The following is an 18951-nucleotide window of genomic DNA, read 5'->3' on the forward strand; positions in this document are numbered from 1 at the left end:
AGTGATGAATCTTCCAATGTGTGGTGTGTTCGATTTGATGAAATGCAGTAGACACAACTCTCCACCCTTTCCAGATGACAAAACAGAGACTCCGACAGGCCAGACAAGTTGCCTGACATAACACACCGGTAAACACAGAGCCTTGGGTGGTGCACAGACTCCAAAACTTGTTCTTTTTTCCCTCGGAAGCCCAAGTGCTAAAAATTACCCAACCTGCACTGGGGAGGCGGGACTCCAGAATGGGAGAACTGAAAGGAGACGAGCTTGTCCCCTGCACCAGGGCAGAGGTGGCCCTGGCCTCTAGCCCTGGCTCTACACACCTTCCAGTTCAGTGCACCGCACTGTTTCTGTCAAGACCTTGTTTCAGCAGTTAGCATCCCTCTTCTGTTTCCCCATTTTTGACACACTTTGGTGTTTTGGGTTTTTGTTGTGATGGCTGTTTATTTTTTGCTTTTGTCTTACCAGCTGCTGGTTTCTCCAAAGAGACAAGGAGACACCAGGAGGAGGAAGGTGTCAGGCTCCCGTATTATTTTTTTTCTCTGTGCCTCTCCAGTTAGATGACAGCTGGCTGGCCACCTCTGGAAATGCATATGGCCTCTGAGATTGGCAAATCAGAGAAGTATCAACGGAAGCATGCATCCATTGCCTTGCCCGGCCAGGAGAAACAATATTATCTCCTTGTGGGGACAGTTTATTCCCATAGTACTTTGATTTAAGCTTACAAGGAGAAAAGCCCAGTTATGGAGCAATTTCCCGGAATATTCTGTTTTGGCTGCCTGGCAGTCCTTAGTGCTAAATGGTAATGGCCCACATCTGGAGAAGCCTGGTGGGGTCTCCCTGGATGCCTTGGCTTTCTGGTTTCAATCCAAGTGTCTTATCACTCTCTTAGCTGCTTGGAAATGTGGACACGAACTTGCAGAGAGCAAATGGATATGCAGAGCTGGAAGGGATCCTTTGATCCAAGCCCCTCGTTATATAGATAAGGAAAGGAGGTCTAGAGGGGTGAAGTGGCTTGTCAAAGTCACCCAGCAGATTATGGCCAAGACTACAATCCAAGTCACCAGTTTAAAGTCATCCAAGGGTTTTCCTTGTAAAGAGTTACAGAAAACATACAGTGATGTGTGGTGTGGCTCTTTCTCATGAAGCTTCCTTGCACGTGAGCAGCCTATTTCTCTGTACCACGCTTTAGCTTTCTAACTTGTCTCCTTGTCTCCAGCCATCCCCTCACTAATGACATGTTCATGCTGTGAGATTCATCTTCTTGATTGAGCTTCTAATCATGTCTCTCCCTGTTCAAAACCCTCGGTGGCTCTCAAATACTAGAGCCCAACCTCCTTGGCATTGAGTGCACACAGTCTGGGTGCCAACTCCCCTCCAGTGTCACTTCCCACCACTTCCTTAGTGTCCTCACTCAGCCTAAACTGCTTGCCATTTCCTTTGCAGGACTCGGAGCCTTTGCTCATGCTGTTCCGTCTGCTGAGACATTTCCCCATGGTTCCGCTCCTTGGATCCTGGCTGCTTGTCAGGGAGGTTCATTGACGCAGATCCCGGGAAGAGGGGGCATGATGGAGCCTGTGTATTTGCTGTTGTCAGATTTCTTCTCTGCCCACTGAACTAAGCAGGCCATGGTCACCACCAGCTGGTCCAGAACAGGGCATCCATGGAATGTTTAGGAAGACAGTTTGGTTTGGGGACAGTCTGGTAGCAGATGTCAGGCAGTGGTTATCAAGGCAAGTGATTTGACAGTTGGTATCAGAACTCCAGCTTCTGGGATGGGGCACTGTGGTGCCAGGTTCTGGGGGCACAGAAGCAAATCCCACAGAAGCTTGAGGTTTGGTGGGTAAGGCAAATGTTAAACATAGACGATTTCATCTAATACTTATAAGAAGCCTATGACTATCACTTTGCTAATAAGAAAAAGATCAAAAAATGTCCCCAGGCTGCCCAGCTAATCTTTGCTCCCTTCAGACACAATTTCATTTTTGGAGAAACCAGGGGTCAAGTCAGGCAATAACTTGAGCCCAGGGTAAATATTATCACTATTAATAATGAGTATTCATTGTGGGAGAACAAGGTTTTTCCTTTAAATTATTATTATATATTATGCATCAGACAGAATTCTGAGTGTTCTAAATATGGTAGCTAATTTAAAATCTCACAATAACTATGTGCAGTAAGAATTAGCTTTCCTGTTTCACAGATGCAGAAGCCAAGTTATAAAAGAGAAATAATTTGTCTAAAATCACCTTGCTATAGCAGAGAAAGGCATTCGACCTAGATCTGTCTGACTATAAAAACTATGTTCTTTCCAGTGTACCAAACTGCCTCTCCACTACCATTTGTATAAAAACCATTGAGAGCCTCTTTTTTTTTCCTTTAAGGGAATGAGGGAGAATGAGAGAAAGTGCATGTTGACAGTGAAAACAGACACTAAAAATAGTTTAAATGCAAATATGTCATGTTCACCTAGTTCACGTTCAAAAATCCCATGACAAAGCCATTACCCTTGGTGGGAAACTTTACTTTCCAACACAGGAATTTACCTTAAGGCCTATAGTTCTAATGGATTTGCAGAATGGGGGAGCTTTGAACCACAATTTATCTTTATTTATTATTCAAGATTTCTCTTTCCTGTCTGGGTGCCCATATTGGTGGAGAATCCTTAGAGTCCTTTTTAAAAAGATTAATCAAATGGACAGAGAGGCCTTTACCCACTTCCCTTCTAAAAGCCAACGTGCAGGACATCAAAGAGGCCCAACATGTTCCTGATCTGCTCCTTACTGTTGACCACACTTGGAGCTCTACCTTGTTCACTGGTGCTGCCCGCTCATGTCAGGATGGGGTATCTTGTTCAAAGGGGCCCCGTCTCATGCATTTATCTTGTTATTTTCCTTGTCAAAGCTTGATTAGATTCTGTTGTGTAGCCATTTCAACTTTGAACTGAGATGCAATCTCTAGGGTGTTTTATTTGCCTAATAATTCAATTCTCCTCTCATCTTAGAGAGCCATCTTCCCATAAGACTAAGAACAATTAAAAACATTTTCATTGCTTTGTGTTTGATCTAATGGGAATCTTCTCTGGGAGTGCAATATTTCTGGGCCAAAGGGCACAGGACTGGGTTTGCACACCCTTAAGGTAAAGACAACTGGTCTAGGAGCCAGGAAAGGAAGCACCGGGTATGAAGCACTATAAATATAATTTTCTACGTCATTGCTATAACTCTTTTGTGGAGGAGGAACTTAAGCTTCATAAGAGTTGCTCAAGGTCATGCAGTTAGCAAATAGCAGAGCCGGGATCTAAACTCAGGTCTTTTTTATTCCAAAGCCCGTGTTGGGGTAGTTACACTACACCTTCTTTGATTTTTCTAACAGACACCATAGGGTGGTCATACCACGATCCCAGTCAGTGGGACCTTAGGTAAGTCACTGTGCTATCTTGAGACCCTCTAATTTTTTTCCTTCCTTTAACAGGGGACAGAAGGAACCCAAACCTCCCATAATTCTAAACATTAAATGGTTTGAGTATTGTCCCTAAAGCCCTTTGTTCTCAGCATCCACAACTGCATTCAAATCTTACCTGTTATCCTTAAATCTTTTATTTAGGTGTTTATGTTTTTCTTTAAGAAGGAAAGAGATCAAATTTATTTTAAAGGTGAAGCTTGACTCTACTAAGCAATTTGTATCATTCCTGAAACTTTTCCGAATGTATTTACTTTTGAAGAAAGGAATGACTTAGTTTTTTCCCTTTACCACACACGTCCTCTTTCTTTGTCAAAATAAAATGAATTCTGCGACTATTCCACCAAGCCTGCCCGATCTTCTCAATAAGTTTTTATTCAATAGACAGTGTCTGGCAGCCCGCTCTGTGCCTGTTGGTCAGGGGTGGTGTATGTATGTGTGTGCGCTCCCTTTGGGGATGCTAAGATGGCTAAGGGACACCCTACTTAGAGAAACAGACACATCTAAATCTGACGACACAAAGTGCTAGGCACTATAGCAGGGGTGAAGTTTTACTTCTTGCTACTTTGGGTCCAAGAAAAAGTAGAGTGTCAGTACATGGGAATTAGCTTAGGAATTGGCGTTCATGGGTGACTGGACTGCTCAGTGGGGGTTCAGGGGTAAGGCCCTGCCCTGGGGAGGAGATAATCGAAGTGGGAAGGACCCAGCATCACCAGGGCCCCGACCTCGGGCTGGGGGCCAGGGATGGACTCTCCCCTGGTTCAGGACTGGGATCTTGGCTGGGCCACAGATCTTAACGCAGGAGGAGTGACCCAGGCAGAGCCGTAGACCGACTCAGGCCAACCACAGGAAGAAAAGCTCGACTCAGAGCTAATGGGTGGCTGGGCTTAGACTGTGTGGCAGGGAGCAGGGCTCCTTCCCCCTAAAGGAGGCCGGGGTCCGAGGGAAACATGAGCGCAGCAGCAGGCGGGTCTTCAAGTCTTCCAGCCAAATATCCAAGCTTTCCTAGCAGCTTGCTCAGAGGTGAGGCAAGAGCAGAAGGTGGAGGGTTGGGGCCGGAAAGCTGTCAGCAGTGGAACATAGAAAGTGGAGTCAGATTCTTTACTGCCATGTCTAACTGCCTACTGGATAGCTCCCCTTGAATGTCTAAGAAACATTCAGGGTCATCATGGACAAAGCAAAGCTTTTGATTTACAACTCTCAACTTGTCCCTCAGTCCTCCCCATTTCAGAAAATGTTGTCATCCTTCCAGGTGCTCAGGCCAGGCAGCTGGGAGTCACCTTGGATTTCCCTCCATTGCTTACTCCTGTATCTAGCTAAGCTCTTCCTTCCATCTCCCCTGTCACCACTTTAAGGGCGGTGGTCGAACACTTTGGAGGGCAACACTCAAGCCAACTCCTGACTAGTAAGTGAGGGTAGTTCAGTAAAATCACTTCTGTAGGTTTAAGCCATCGTTATCTCCTACCTCGCCCCTGAAATAAACAGGGCCACCTAGCTGGCCCCGTTTCCGTTCTCCATCCTCTGTGATCCAGTCTCCATGTAGCAGTCCAAGTGACCTTTGAAAATATAAACCCACCACACCATGCTCATTTTAAACCCTCCCAATGGTGCCTCATCACACTCAGAATAAATCAATTCTGTGCTGTGGCCTGCGTGGCTCTCTTGGACCTGTCCCCTGGCGACCTCTCTGAGGTCATCTGCTATCCCACCTCTCACTTTGCTCCGGCCCTGTTAGCTTTCATTCTATCTTTTGACTAAACCAAGCTTATTCCTGCCCCAGGGCCTTTGTACTTGCTGTTTTCTCTAGCATAAATACCCTTGCATCTGATTATTTAAACCTGGCTTCTTCTTTTAATTCAGGTCTCATTTGAAATGTTGTCTCCCCTTCTCTGATTGCACTGTGTAATGCAGCAGCCCTGCCCTTCCACCTCTGCTGATTTCCATGTTCTGTTTTTTCCCATGGTTATTATCATCTACAGTTGTCTTTCCTTATATCTTTACTTGATGTTTGTTTGCTTATGTGTTTTTGTTTACTCTCTCCCTGACCAATAAAATGTGAGCTTCCTGAGAGCAGCAACTTGCTTACTCTTCTATTTCCAGCATGTGAAACAGTACGTGGTGCACAGTACAGATAAATGCTTTGGCAGAATTTTTTTTTTTTTTTTTTTTTTTGAGACAGAGTCTCACTCTGTTGCCCAGGCTAGAGTGAGTGCCGTGGCGTCAGCCTCGCTCACAGCAACCTCAAACTCCTGGGCTTAAGCGATCCTACTGCCTCAGCCTCCCGAGTAGCTGGGACTACAGGCATGCGCCACCATGCCCGGCTAATTTTTTGTGTATATATATATATATTTTAGTTGTCCATATAATTTCTTTCTATTTTTAGTAGAGATGGGGTCTCACTCTTGTTCAGGCTGGTCTTGAACTCCTGACCTCGAGCGATCCGCCCGCCTCGGCCTCCCAGAGTGCTAGGATTACAGGCGTGAGCCACCGCGCCCGGCCAGGCAGAATTTTTAAAAACTTCTTCTCTCTATACCCTGGGGCTTGGTCTTCATTCCAGAGCGTGGTTATTCCGCATCTCCTGGGAGCGGAGGATGGTTGGGAAGCGTGCGGTAACTGAGCAGGGCAGAGCACGTGCACTGGGTGCAACCACACGGTGCAGCCATGTGTAAAAAGGCCAATTTAGTTACCAGCACAGGATGAGCTTTCCTGCCTCCTAAGAAGTCCCAATGATTTAACGTGTAAGAGAACTTTGTAGAGCAACCTTAGGCCAGGAAAGGCGTGAGCCAGAGGGTCTCATTTTCTCCTTGATCCAAGTTAAGAAAAATATTTATGGCTGCCAAGCAGAGGTGGTATACCCTAAGATTAATGACACGTAAGCTTTAGGCTTCCTCATTTGTACAGATGCCTTCCAAAGCTCTGAGATGGGCCTTTGCATGGTCATATAAATGTGTACAATGTTCAAAAGTGAGGCGTTTAACTTGAATCAGCTCAGGCTACAACGCTCTGCTCCAACTTCCAATACGTCACATTCCCCTTGTGTTGGCTAGTGTGGGGGCTGTGGGCATTGCTGGGACTTGGTGGGGGAAGTTGGGTTGGGGATGCATTTGGTGTGAGTTTAGTGAGATTTGTTGATGTGATATCCCTGCCTGCTCCATCTATAGTTAAGTTGTGATAGGCGTCCAGCGGCAGGAAAGTCTTCCAGGACTACTTCTACCACCCATCGTGCCCTGGCACGACCAGAGGCAGAATCCTGATAGATAAACACGGCTGCTATTCTATGGCAGGAGAAATACACAGACAGGGGAGGAGAATCAAGAAGGGTCAGAAGCCAGTCTATGGAAAATGCCTACAATGATCAGAGGTTTAAAATTGTAAGTGGCGGATTTGGTTCTCCTTGGTTGTCACCTGGTTGGAATGGGAGTTCTGTCCTGTAAGGAATGTACTCAGGCAACAAGGCAACATGCACGATTCAAAATGCCCCTTACATTAACGGCATGAAACAGAATTCATGAGCATTTCTGCATTCACAGGGCATAAACCTGTATCAGTATTACCAAAAACGAGCACATCAGTCTGAAGTCTCATGTCTCAGACACCCCAAAGTGTCAGATACCATCTCAGCACATCTGGCCTGTCTTAATAATATGTTTGACACTTCTCATTCTTACAGAGTGTGTGTTGGTTCCAGAAGAAATGGAACCTAAAGTTATCACTAATGCAGTGATGTAGGCTGGTGAGGCAGGTGTTTCAGTGGCAACATTCTGTACATACTCATAAGAGGGCGCTGCTTGTAGTTTAAGAATAATTTAATTATATAACTATGCAGCTCAATAAAATAGAGAGGCAATTTAAAAATGGATTGAATTTCTCTTGATATCCCTTAATTTTAGATTAATTTTGTGTATTTTTTTCCAGAATTATTGATCGTACATGTATTCAAATGTTTCAAGAAGGAAACAAACATGAAATACACAAACATGAAGTCAAAAACATGAATTGGAAGAATCGAAATGTCAAAAGCTCTCTATTGTATCACTAAAGATAACTAAAATCTCTGCTGGCCAAAATTTGAAGATGAGTAAAGAATTACAGTGAAATTGACAACAGAGATAAGAAGATGATGATGAGAACCACAACACCTCTAAACAGAAAGCACAAAACCAAAGGGAGATAAGAATAATGGTAAAGAATAAGGTAATAATTTGTACTGTTAACAGAGCACACACAAAGGTCAACAGTGGCTTCATTTTGATGCATTCATTGTGCCCTTTCATTGTGTCCTGTTAGCATGAACAGTAATTTCATTGAACTTGATTTGGTGAAAGTCAGTATTTTTTTTAAATAACACGGAAGTCTTTATATACCATACAAGGACATCAACGTCAAACTGGTTAATGAATGTCATCAACTCAAAAAGTATTTAAGGTCAGTCACACAATAGAACTGGAAATGCTCTGAAAATCTTACAGCTCCTACGTGAAAGAAACTTTACAGAAATTTTCCCAACTTTGATGATAAATCCTAAAAATTTACGTGACATTCCCAATAACAAGTGGTGGAGCTGAAACTTTTTCTAAACTACCCACAATGAAAACAAATTTCAAGGGTCCATGCTGGAGGAAGAATGGTTCAATTATCTTTCTGTTCCCTCTGTAGAAAATACACTAAAATTGCCGTCATGTGAAGGGGTGATCAAAGGGTATGCAGCCAAAAATGTAGGAACAAAGTTAATAAAAACAAAAATTTGAGATTTTATGATATTTGTCAGCTTTTAAAAATTTATAGCTCGTGGTGATTTACTTTATCATTCTAAATAAATATTCATTCTTGAACTTAATTTTATATTCATAATTTTGTATTCTTTTTCTCTAGGTGGGCCCCCACAGGAACAAGTCATGTGAGCTTCAGACCACACCAAACCTAAATCTTCTTTTGCCTCCAGCAGACAGGAAATTGTAGCTGTGGCTTCTGTGGCCCTCAAGATGGAGAAAGTTGGGGCACAAACCCATTTCAGCCATGCCTAGAGACCCAGAGGATAGGAATTGCTTATGTAGTGTACTATATAAAATTGGTATTTGTTGAAACAATTAGCCATTCCTTAATTAACAAGGCAAGGACTCCACTACATGGCATCATCCATGTAAATCATGAAAAAAAAATTATTTTACCTGTCTGCCTCAAAACATTAGTTTTGTTTCCTGGTATACTGGGTTGCACCCACAAAATTCATGTTCACCTAGAACCTCAGAATGTGACTTTATTTGGAAATAGGGTCTTTGCAGATATAACTGTTTAGGGTAAGATGAGGTCATGCTAGATTAGGGTGACTCTAAATCTGATGTCCTTATAAGAAGGCCAGGTGAAGAAAGACACAGAGACCATTGGAAGATGGCGGTAGAGATTGGAGATATTTTGCCACAAAGCAGGGAATACCTGGGGACACCAGGAGCTGGGAGAGGCAAGGAAGGATTCTCCCCTAGAGCCTTTGAAGGGAGTGTGGCCTGTCACTACCCTAATTTAGCACTTCTATCCTCTAGAACTATGAGAGAATATATTTCTGTTGTTTTAAGCCACTGAGTTTGTGATAATTTGTTATGGCACACTAATACACCTGCTACCAGATACACCTGGGGTAAGAGGGGGCAGGTGCTAATGGTCAGAGTTTCAAGATAGGCAAGCAGAGAACCCTTGTCCCCATCCCCCATGACTTTGCTGCAAAACAAACATTCATAGTGCTTTAAGCATACACAAACAGCTGTGCAGGCAGAGACAGAGAGAGCAGTCAGACGCAGTCCTGGTGTCGTGGATCTTTCGAGCAGGCAGAGAGCATGAGTAAAACAAAGGCAGATTCGCAGCGAGAGAAGGCAGAGTAGGGATCCAGACCACGTTTCCCACAGGGTTTCCTGTGGTGGCAAGATGACAAGTCAAGTGGCATGAGTGGTGTGGGACTGAGCCCGCAGCAAACCAGAGAAGGGCTTGGATGCAGACAGAGAGTGGGGTAGGGAGGGAGGAGATGGACTTTTGACATTTCCATGAAGATGAAACTTTGTGGAGAGGGGAAAGTGTTTAAAGGTGATTTTTTCAGGATTTCTGGGTGGGGTGCTGTAAAAATTGTCTGGTGTTGTGTTTTTTTACAAAATCAACAATGAAACTCTCTATTGTTATCCAAAGCTTTCAGAGTGCGAACAATGTTGCTTTGTTCCTCGAGGATTCCCTACAACCTAATGCAAGCTCCCCACAAAAGAAAGGAAATTATTACAGAGTAAGCAGTCATCTCTCCAGGGAGATTGTGACCATTCTTGCTAATATGGGTCCTCTCCCCCGCCCTCCCTTCTCCCCTAGCAATAAGCAGGAAACAGCCACGGCCTTTTGGACATGCTCTTGGTCTCTTTTCAATCTCATCAAGGTGTCACAGAAATACTAGCTAAGTTTCTCCCTCCATTCAGACGAAACCTCTGAGAGCCCCTGCAAACTCTTGCTTCTCCTTAACTCTCCTTTCTGCCCTCAGAGTGCATTTGCCAAGGGTTCTGAACAGATCCTCAGTTGCTAATGTGGGTATGTTATTTCTAAGACTTGCATTTTATAAAGTACATCATAAAATTGAATCCCAGGGCCCAGGTGGTTTAGAGAATGTTTCAAATGTTCTACTTATTTGGAATCAAGGACGGGGGCCTAGTCCTAAAAACAAAAAATCCCTTTATATCTTGGCCAAGTCCCTGATGTACCGTTAGATCACATCATAAAGGACTCTTAACTGGTTATGGCCAGTGTCATTTGGACTGAATCATCTCTCTACCCAGATGATGAGTCTTTGGGATTGGGGCTGTTCCCAAACCCACAGAACTTTAGACTGCAAACGTGGGCACCTGGGGAGTTGGCCGCAGCCACCTGCTTTCTTGGAAACTGAAAAGGAAAAGGCATCTGTCAATTGTGTTCCCTTGGTACTCGCCCCCCCGACTCTAAACACAGCATTCAGTTGAAAATAAGCTCCCAAATGATGTCAGCGTTGGGAAGAAATTGCATCCTGAGCATCACTTGTGGCCAGCAGTCAATTCTTGATTCTTTTTTTGTCTCTCTTGTCTTTCCCAGGAAACGTATCCTCTTCTAGCTATGCTCACAGTCCACAAAACCTACATCTTCCACCTCAGGATGACCTTACTGAACTCTAGTTGCTTTCTCTGCAGAGCAGGGTGTTTGGACCTGGATCTTCTTCTTGGTGGTTGGGTGAGCCTGGATAGGTCCTTTCCTCTCTGTCTTGATTTTTCCCATTTGTACAGTGAAGGCGGAAGTTCATGGATTCTCCACATTCTGATGGGGAGAAGACTTTGCTTTCTCCCAGAGAACCCGTGATTCTGATTATCTGCAATACATTGTCCTTTACCCCAGGTGTCACTGGCAACGTTAGCAGTGTAGCATGGCTCCAGACGTCCTCTGTCTATTACATCAGCCACACTAGATGTGATGGTCAATTTCAAGTGTTAACTTGACTGGGCTGAGGGATGCCCGGTAGCTGGTAAGACATTATTTTGGGGTGTGTCAGTAAGGGAAACTCTCTTGGACATTAGGTTAGACAAAGAATTCATGATTAAAATCTCAAAAACACAGGTGACAAAACCAAAAATTGACAAATGTGACTTAACTAAACTAAAAAGCTTCTGCACAACAAAAGAAATAATCAGCAGAGTAAAGAGACAATCTGTTTAGTGGGAGAAGATATTTGCAAGCTATCCATTCAACAGGGGACTAATATTCAAAATATATGAGGAACTCAACAGGGAAAAAACAAATAATCCCATTAAAAAGTGGGCAAAGGACATGAATAGACATTTCTCGAAAGAAGACATACAAATGGCCAACAGGTATATGAAAAAATGTTCAACATCTCTAACCATGAGAGAAATGCAAGTCAAAATTGCAATGAGATACTATCTTACTCCAGTCAGAATGGCTATTACTGAAAAGAAAAAAAATAACAGATGTTACAAGGATGTGGGGCAAAGGGAGCTCTTGTACATTATTGTTGGGCATGTAAACTAGTACAGCCACTATAGAAAACAGTATGGAGATTTCTCAAAAAAAAAAAAAAAAATAGAGTTATTCAATACAGCAATAGCACTACACAAAGGAATAGAAGTCAATATATCAAAGGGATACCTGCACCCCTGTTTATTGCATCACCATTCACAATAGCCAAGATATAGAATCAACTTAAATGTCCATTGATGGATGAATGGGTAAAGAAAATGTGATGTATACATAATGGAATACTAGTCACCCATAAAAAAGAATGAAATCATGTCATTTGCAGCAACATGGATGGAAGTGGAGATCATTATGTTAAGTGATATTAGTCAGGCACAAAAAGACAAATATCATATGTTTTCTCTTAAATGTGGGAGCTGAAAAATTTGATCACGTGGAGGTAGAGAGTGGCAAGATTGACAAGAGACTTGGAAGGGTGAGTAGGTAGGAAGAGGGTGAAAGGGTACAAACATACAGTTAGATGGGAGAAATAAATTCAGTGTTTGGTAGCAGAACAGGGTGAATATAGTTAAACAAAAATATATTGTACTCAGGTGATGGACACCCTAAATATCCTGACTTGATCACTATGCATTATATACATGTAACAAAATTTCACCTATACCCCATAAATTTGGACAAATAATAAAATAAACTAAAATAAAAGTATAACATGCTTTTCATAAAGTTATCTAGTTAAAGACTCTCTCTTAATATTCATATGAAACAACATCTATTTCCTTCTGTCACTACTTAAAAATTTGACAAAATATTAACGGCTTTTACAATAAACATTGAATATTTTAGTATTTACTTTTGTAATAATAAATACGTATTATACTGAACTATTGATTAATTATCAACATGTAAAGTGTCATGGATTTTTTTTTAGAAAAACTAAGTTACACCAAAAATGATTACCTATATTTGAAAATGAATGAGATATTGAAAATTCATTCAAAAGACTTGCCTTATTTGAATTACTGATGTTACCAGATATGATGTTGGCCTACACTGTCACACAATTACTGGTCACACACAAATTCAGGGACCCCAGAAATGACATCCAAAGAGCCAAACCCCAAGGTCAAGCTGAAGCTGGAAGTAATATTTGGGTCAAATTCTGAGACAAAAGCTAAGCTTTGGTGCATTTCTAAGTAATACCTTGCATTTTTACAGCACTTTAGATAACAGCAAGTTTTTTTTTCAAACTCTTATCTTTTCAACAGTGTTGTTGGGGGAGATTGTAGACAGACTTTCTTTCATTCAACCTGTTTCATGAATGAGAAGACTGAGGTTCAGAGACTTGAAGTGAGTTGCCTACATGGTGGATGTACCAAAGCTGGTTTTCTGACAATACTTTCTGGTTCTTTGTTCAGTGTCCTACATTAGGGGGTCCTTCACTATCTCAGTGAGGGTTCCCTGAAGAGCAGAACCCAAGACGAAGACGTGTGCAGGTAGTTTATTCGGGAAGTGATTGTAGGGCGCTGGAATGAGATGGGGAATGAAAGAAGCCAGTGCGGGGTGTCTATTGAGTTGGCCACTGCTTTGGTGACAACTAGTACTTGACCCCGTGGGAGCTTCTGAAGTGCCTTACGGATTGTGTCTCAGACCTGCCCATGGGATGAAAGGGGAAACGTTTATATCCTCTATTAATATAAAATACAGTGGTCCCACAGACTTTAGCCCCCCACCGCTGCCTTGCCTTGGACAAATTATTTAACTTCTCTGTGTTTCCATTTTTCTGTCTGGAAAATGGGATGAGAGTAATAGTCACTGCATCGTAGGGTTTACCTGGCTTAACAAATAATACAAAGTGCTTAAAACAACGTGTGGCCTATGGGAAACGCTCAGTGTGTGTTAGATGTCACTACGGGGGTCAGACGCTGTAGCTTCTCATTGTCTAGGTTTGGGAACCTGAACATACGTGATGAAAGCAGTTGGAAGCCCTTCACATGCTCCACGGTAAAGAGACTGACAGAAGCACCTTGGTTTTAGGCTGTTCACCTGCCAGCTTGTTTTAAATTTACTCAGGGGCCACAGGACTGAAAGCAGGAGGATGCCCGTGTGCGAGGGATCCAATAAATCCCTCTGTCTCCGGTACAGCCCACTGATGAGCACGTTCTCCTAAGGACCAAAGGACAGTCTAAAGGAAGTCCTTTGGCATTGTCTGCTTGGCCTCAGTCCTCACGGGTATCAATATCAGACAACAGCCTCGTGCATCAGGGATGCAGAAACAGAAGGAATCGTGCTATTCCGTTAGCTAGGCATTTGGCACGGTTGAAGGAACACAGGTTTTGACTTTCAGATTCGCATTTGTCTCCTGGCTTTGGTGACCTCTGGTGAGTTTCTTTACATCTCTGAGCTTGAGGAAGTTTATCATCTATAAAACAGGGGGAATGTGTCTACCCTATGGTAATTTTTGAGAATTTATGACATTAATGCTCTACTGCCCCTGGTACACTGTGAGGCTCTCAGTAGACCTGCAGTAAATAGAGTGTTTTGAAGTGGATAGTATGTTTATAATTATTATTATGTAGGGCTGTTGTAAGGAATAAAAGAGATGAGGTGTGTAAATCACCTAGCATGGTATCTGGTATGCAGTAGGTGCTTAATAATTATTAGATTACATCTGTCCTCACCCCACCCTACATCTGGCTGCTTGTTTTTGCCCTGGGGTCTGTGCTATTGCCAATGACAGACAAGGCTTGTATACCCCATCTCTAGCTCACAGTCCAGCAACTAAGTGTGAGTTTTCATAGCTCTGGATTGCATTCTCTGATACTCAGGACAACTGTCTTGGTCAGTTCGGGCTGTTATAACAAATTACTATACTCTGGGTGGCTTAAACAATGCACCTTTATTTCACACAGTGCTGGGGGCTGAGAAGTCCAAGATCAAGGTGCTGGTAGACCCCGTGTCTGGCGAGGTCCCACTCCCTGGTTTGCAGGTGGCTGACTTCTCGCTGTGTCCTCACATGGTGGAAGGGGTGAGCTAGCTCTTGAGTCTCTTACAAGGGCACTAATGCCACCCATGAGGGCCCCACCTTTATGACCTAATCACTTCTTTAAGGCCCCACCTCCAAATACCATCACATTGGGGGTTAGATTTCGACATATGAATTTGGGGGGACACAAACATTCAGTCTGTAATGACAAATTCCTCTGCAGCAGTTCAGAGAGCTCACAGGAGAGCTTCCAACCGACCTGCCAGCAGCACCCCTCTTAGCTCTCAGGGGCTGGCTTGCACGCTAGCAGCTGCAGTGTGTCATGGATGCAGGCCTTGTGTGATCTCAGCTGGAAACGTCACCCTGATCATTTCCCCTGGCCCATCTTGGGACTGTTGAGATGGTCAGACCGTACTCTGTCGTGGATTCTTTGCCAAAGCAGTGAAGGAGCCGCCTGTAGCTTGGTCTACAGCTTTGAGAATAAAGTACATTTTCTTTACAAAAGCAAGAACCAGTTTTAAGCACTTCTGTTCGCTTTTGCGTACAACTTCATATTTTTAAAAGCCTCATCCCATCGTTTATCACCTTTGTAAGCAGATCTGTTATCTAAGATTGCTAAATGCATACCCAGTATTTGAATACACGGTCCTGTGTTAAGATATCTGGTCCTCTAAAAAAACATCTTGCAAATTCCCTTGCCAGATTTGGATTGAGGAAATTGAAATCAGTCGAGCACTGATAGTGCTACAGGCTTTCACTGTTTTGTTTACAGAGGCAGCCAGAGAGGTTAGGACCAGAAGAGTCCAAAGTACTCAGAACACTAGACATGTTGGCCTTGAAAGGAAATGGTTGGCTATGTTTAGTCTTTCCTTTGACAAGTATCTACTGAGCAACTATTATGTGCCAGGCATTCTTCTAGGTGCTAACGATAAAAGGAAATAGGCAAAAATTCTTGCCCTCATGGAACTTACACCCTGGTGGGGGAGACAGAAATTAAACAAAGAAGTGAAATATATAATGTGTTAGACAGTAGTGAGTATTCAGGAAAAAAATTAAGCAGGAAGAGGGTATTCATTGTTGGGGCTGGCACTGTGAGTGCACTGGGGATAGTCTGGGGGGAGGGTTAAAGTGACTGAGCACTCTACTGGACATTGGGGACATGTGAGGAGTAAGGCAAAGTTACTGTCCTTGTGGGACTGTGGCAGGAGCTGTGGGCTGTCCACTCAAACGTGTTCTCTCCCTCTCTGGTCATGAGATCACAGCTGAGAGCGATGTGGCCTGCCAGCCAGGGCCTTCATTTCCCAGCCCCATCTCCGAGTTAGGTGTGGCCACGAGAGTAAGTTCTCTCCAGTGGAGTATGAATAGAAGTGACGTGGGTCTTACCGGGGAAGTGTCAGATAGCAGATGTGCCTCCTTCGTGTTTAAAAGTTGTCAAAATTAAAATAGAGATACTAGTGTAAAAAAACAAAAAACAACCCCGACAAACAGAGCCAGAAAAGGCTCTAAAGAGAGGGTTCTCACACTTGGATGCCTGATAACAAAACGACTGCAAAAGACTCTGCAAAACCCACAACCTTACACACAGAATACTTCTGCAAGGACATCTGCCCGACAACTGCCTGTCCAACTCGGGGCTGGCGTCACCCTTGTTATTGATCTTTGTAGCCAAAGATAACTATCTCAAAACAATTGTGTAATCCTCTTCATTTTTCCTTTAAAAACCTTTGTCTTCTTTTATGTCCCTGAATACGCACGTAGTTTACTATGGCACACGTATTCCCACTGCAATGACCTACTCCCGAATATCTTTTTTTTTTTTTTTTTTCTGGGAGTGTCTGTCTATTGGTTATAGAGTTTGACTATGTGCTCTTCCTCCTGAGTCCTTGAATGACCGCACGAAAGAGAGCTGCCCACTGGCCTGGAATAGCCGTGCTAGACTGCGGAATGAGAGAGAAATAAACTTCTATTTTGTCAGTGCCGTTGTATTTTGGGGGATCTAGTTGCTATAGCAGTGAAAGCCTCACTAATTTGTGGACCACTCATGTAACATATCTTTAAGACTAAATACCATTTATTTTTTTACCTGGCTGATTGCTATATTTTAGTCACGTGGGAAAAGGAGCTATGGTAGTAGAAAAAAAGGAATGTTTCATTCTGTCAGCAGTAGGTGGGTTCGGGTCAAGTTGGGAAAGGCATGACACAAAAGATGATATTTGAGCTGAGTCTCGAGGAATGAGTGAAAATTCACTTTGGGGAAGAAAAGGGGAAAGGGCACTCCAAATCTAAGTCACAGCTTGAATAAAAGCTTTCGTGGAGGCACAAAAGTGCATATCTGGTGTTACTTTTTGTTAAAACTCCCTGTAATCAGAAAGAAATGAAAGAAAATGTCATAGCTCTCACCAACTGTATCTACTTATTCGATTTCATATTTTTGAATGCAGGAACTATGATGTAGTAAGAAAGCAACATATATGTTAGAAAACTAAACATAGCTGTTGTTATGGTTTCTAAAGATTTCAAAGATGACATTCACAAGACTGTGAAGAATGTTTTATTCTGTTCAAAATGTCTGAGTGTTCTTAGGTATGGGGACCTTTAGATAGTAGGTTAAACTGTAAACCTGCTTCTCTGAAACCTGAATTCAATCATAGTTGAGATGCTTTCTAAAAAATAGATGCCTGCAGTTACAAAAATCCAATTAACGTGATTAAAAGGATTACATTTTTCAGTATAGACACAAAGGACTATGACTTTTCTCTAGTCATCAGACAGTGTAAATTCTATTAGTATACATTATAGAATATGTATCTAACATGTTCGATTCCTTCTGCCATTTCCACTTACTGCATTCTATTATTGAACAAGCCAGATATTGTGTATCTGTGTTCTACAGATGAGAAAACTGAGGCACAGAGGATAAATACTTGTTCAAGGTTACATGATTATTGAGTTCTATAGCGAGAGTTTGAGGAGGTCTGTTTGACTTCAAAGCTCATTTAATTAAAAATGACATTCTTTTTCTGCTTCTCTTTAACATGTATTTTTGATTTCCAGGGTATGTGTTTTTAAACCTTGTCCAGGCTTTGGAAATATCAGAATAATATTTTTTGGATTATGTGTTTATTATCATGTTTTCAAAACATCCATTCAAGGAACCTTTTTCAATCCTGCCCTCTGGGGCCACAGTGACTTTTCGCTGAGCCATGACTTTAATATATCACTGTGTCTCAAGTGTTTCACAATACAGGGCAATTTCCTTTGGCCAACAATTACCTTATGGGGTCACAGGACACCTAGATTATGCAAGATTTCAAGGCATCCATATATCAGCATAAATCACCCTTAAATGTCAGGGTAAAACGAGGTCAGCTTAGTCTTAATTCCTTTTCTAATTTTTGGGTTGAGCAGTTAAGCTTTGATATTAATTGTCAGGAAATTGGTAGGTTTCTTGGGAAAAATGCCCAACTAATTTGTGTTATCTATGAGTGCTGTAGAAGCGATAAGAAGTTAGCAGAAATGCAGAGTGAGCCATGTGTCAGGTAACATGTTTATGCTCTTTTATTTAATTATCACCACAAGCCTACAAGACAAATACTATTATTTCAATTTTTAAAGATGAGAAACCTGAGACTCAGACTTGCCCAAGGTCACAGTTAGTACGTGGTAATTCTAGAATTGAAACTGAAGCTCATTAGATTCCATAGTCCAGTATCTGTTCATGACACGATAGTTGAATGATTGAAGTGAATTGTTCTGTTTAAATCAATTTCTCTAGCCTAGTGTTTTCTAAACCCTGTGGTCATTAAATTAATTTTATGCATTGCTATTGGCATTAAAAATAATAGAATGGAGTAAAAATATTCGAGTGTATTCCACAGAGAAAGGATAGTGTTGTTTTGTGGAACTTAGGTTTCAGTTCCACAGACATACATGTATTCAGTTGTGCCTAAGGACCTGGCTTCCTTGTGAGATGTATGATATTACAGGTTGCAGTTAAAAGTCCTCTATCCCCCTTCTCTTTCTTGTGCCCTGGTCCACACACCAGACACCCTATGGACTCCTCAAGCTCACAGGTTCAAACTGACCTTCCCAAATACCTTTGCAGCCCGGCTCCTCTCCCTGTGTTCTGTGTCCCAGGTAGGGGTGTCATGAGCCCTCCCTTCATGAGCAATCTTAACAACTGCCTCTTTCTTAACTATCGCCTCTAATCTGCCTTTCGGTTCTATCAAATTTACTTAGGAAATAAATCTTGAAACTGTCGCTTCCACTCCATCCTTCCCTGCTGTTGTTGGAGGCAGGAATGCAGTTTAATCCAAACCCATCATACTGGGCGCTAGACACCTGCAGCCTCCTTCCCTCTCCAGCTTGTCTTGTGCACTGCTGCCGTTCATTCCTTGGACGTTCGTGTGTTATTGAGGAATTAACTCATTCATGCCCTCATTTAATATGTATTGAGCAGACGGTGAAGCCGAGCGTGTTGCCTCCCGGTTTGGAACACTTCCACAGATCTTGTTTGGAGCAGA

The sequence above is a fragment of the Eulemur rufifrons genome, chromosome 8 (genome assembly GCF_041146395.1).
Source record: "Eulemur rufifrons isolate Redbay chromosome 8, OSU_ERuf_1, whole genome shotgun sequence".
NCBI classification, from domain to species: Eukaryota; Metazoa; Chordata; class Mammalia; order Primates; family Lemuridae; genus Eulemur; species Eulemur rufifrons.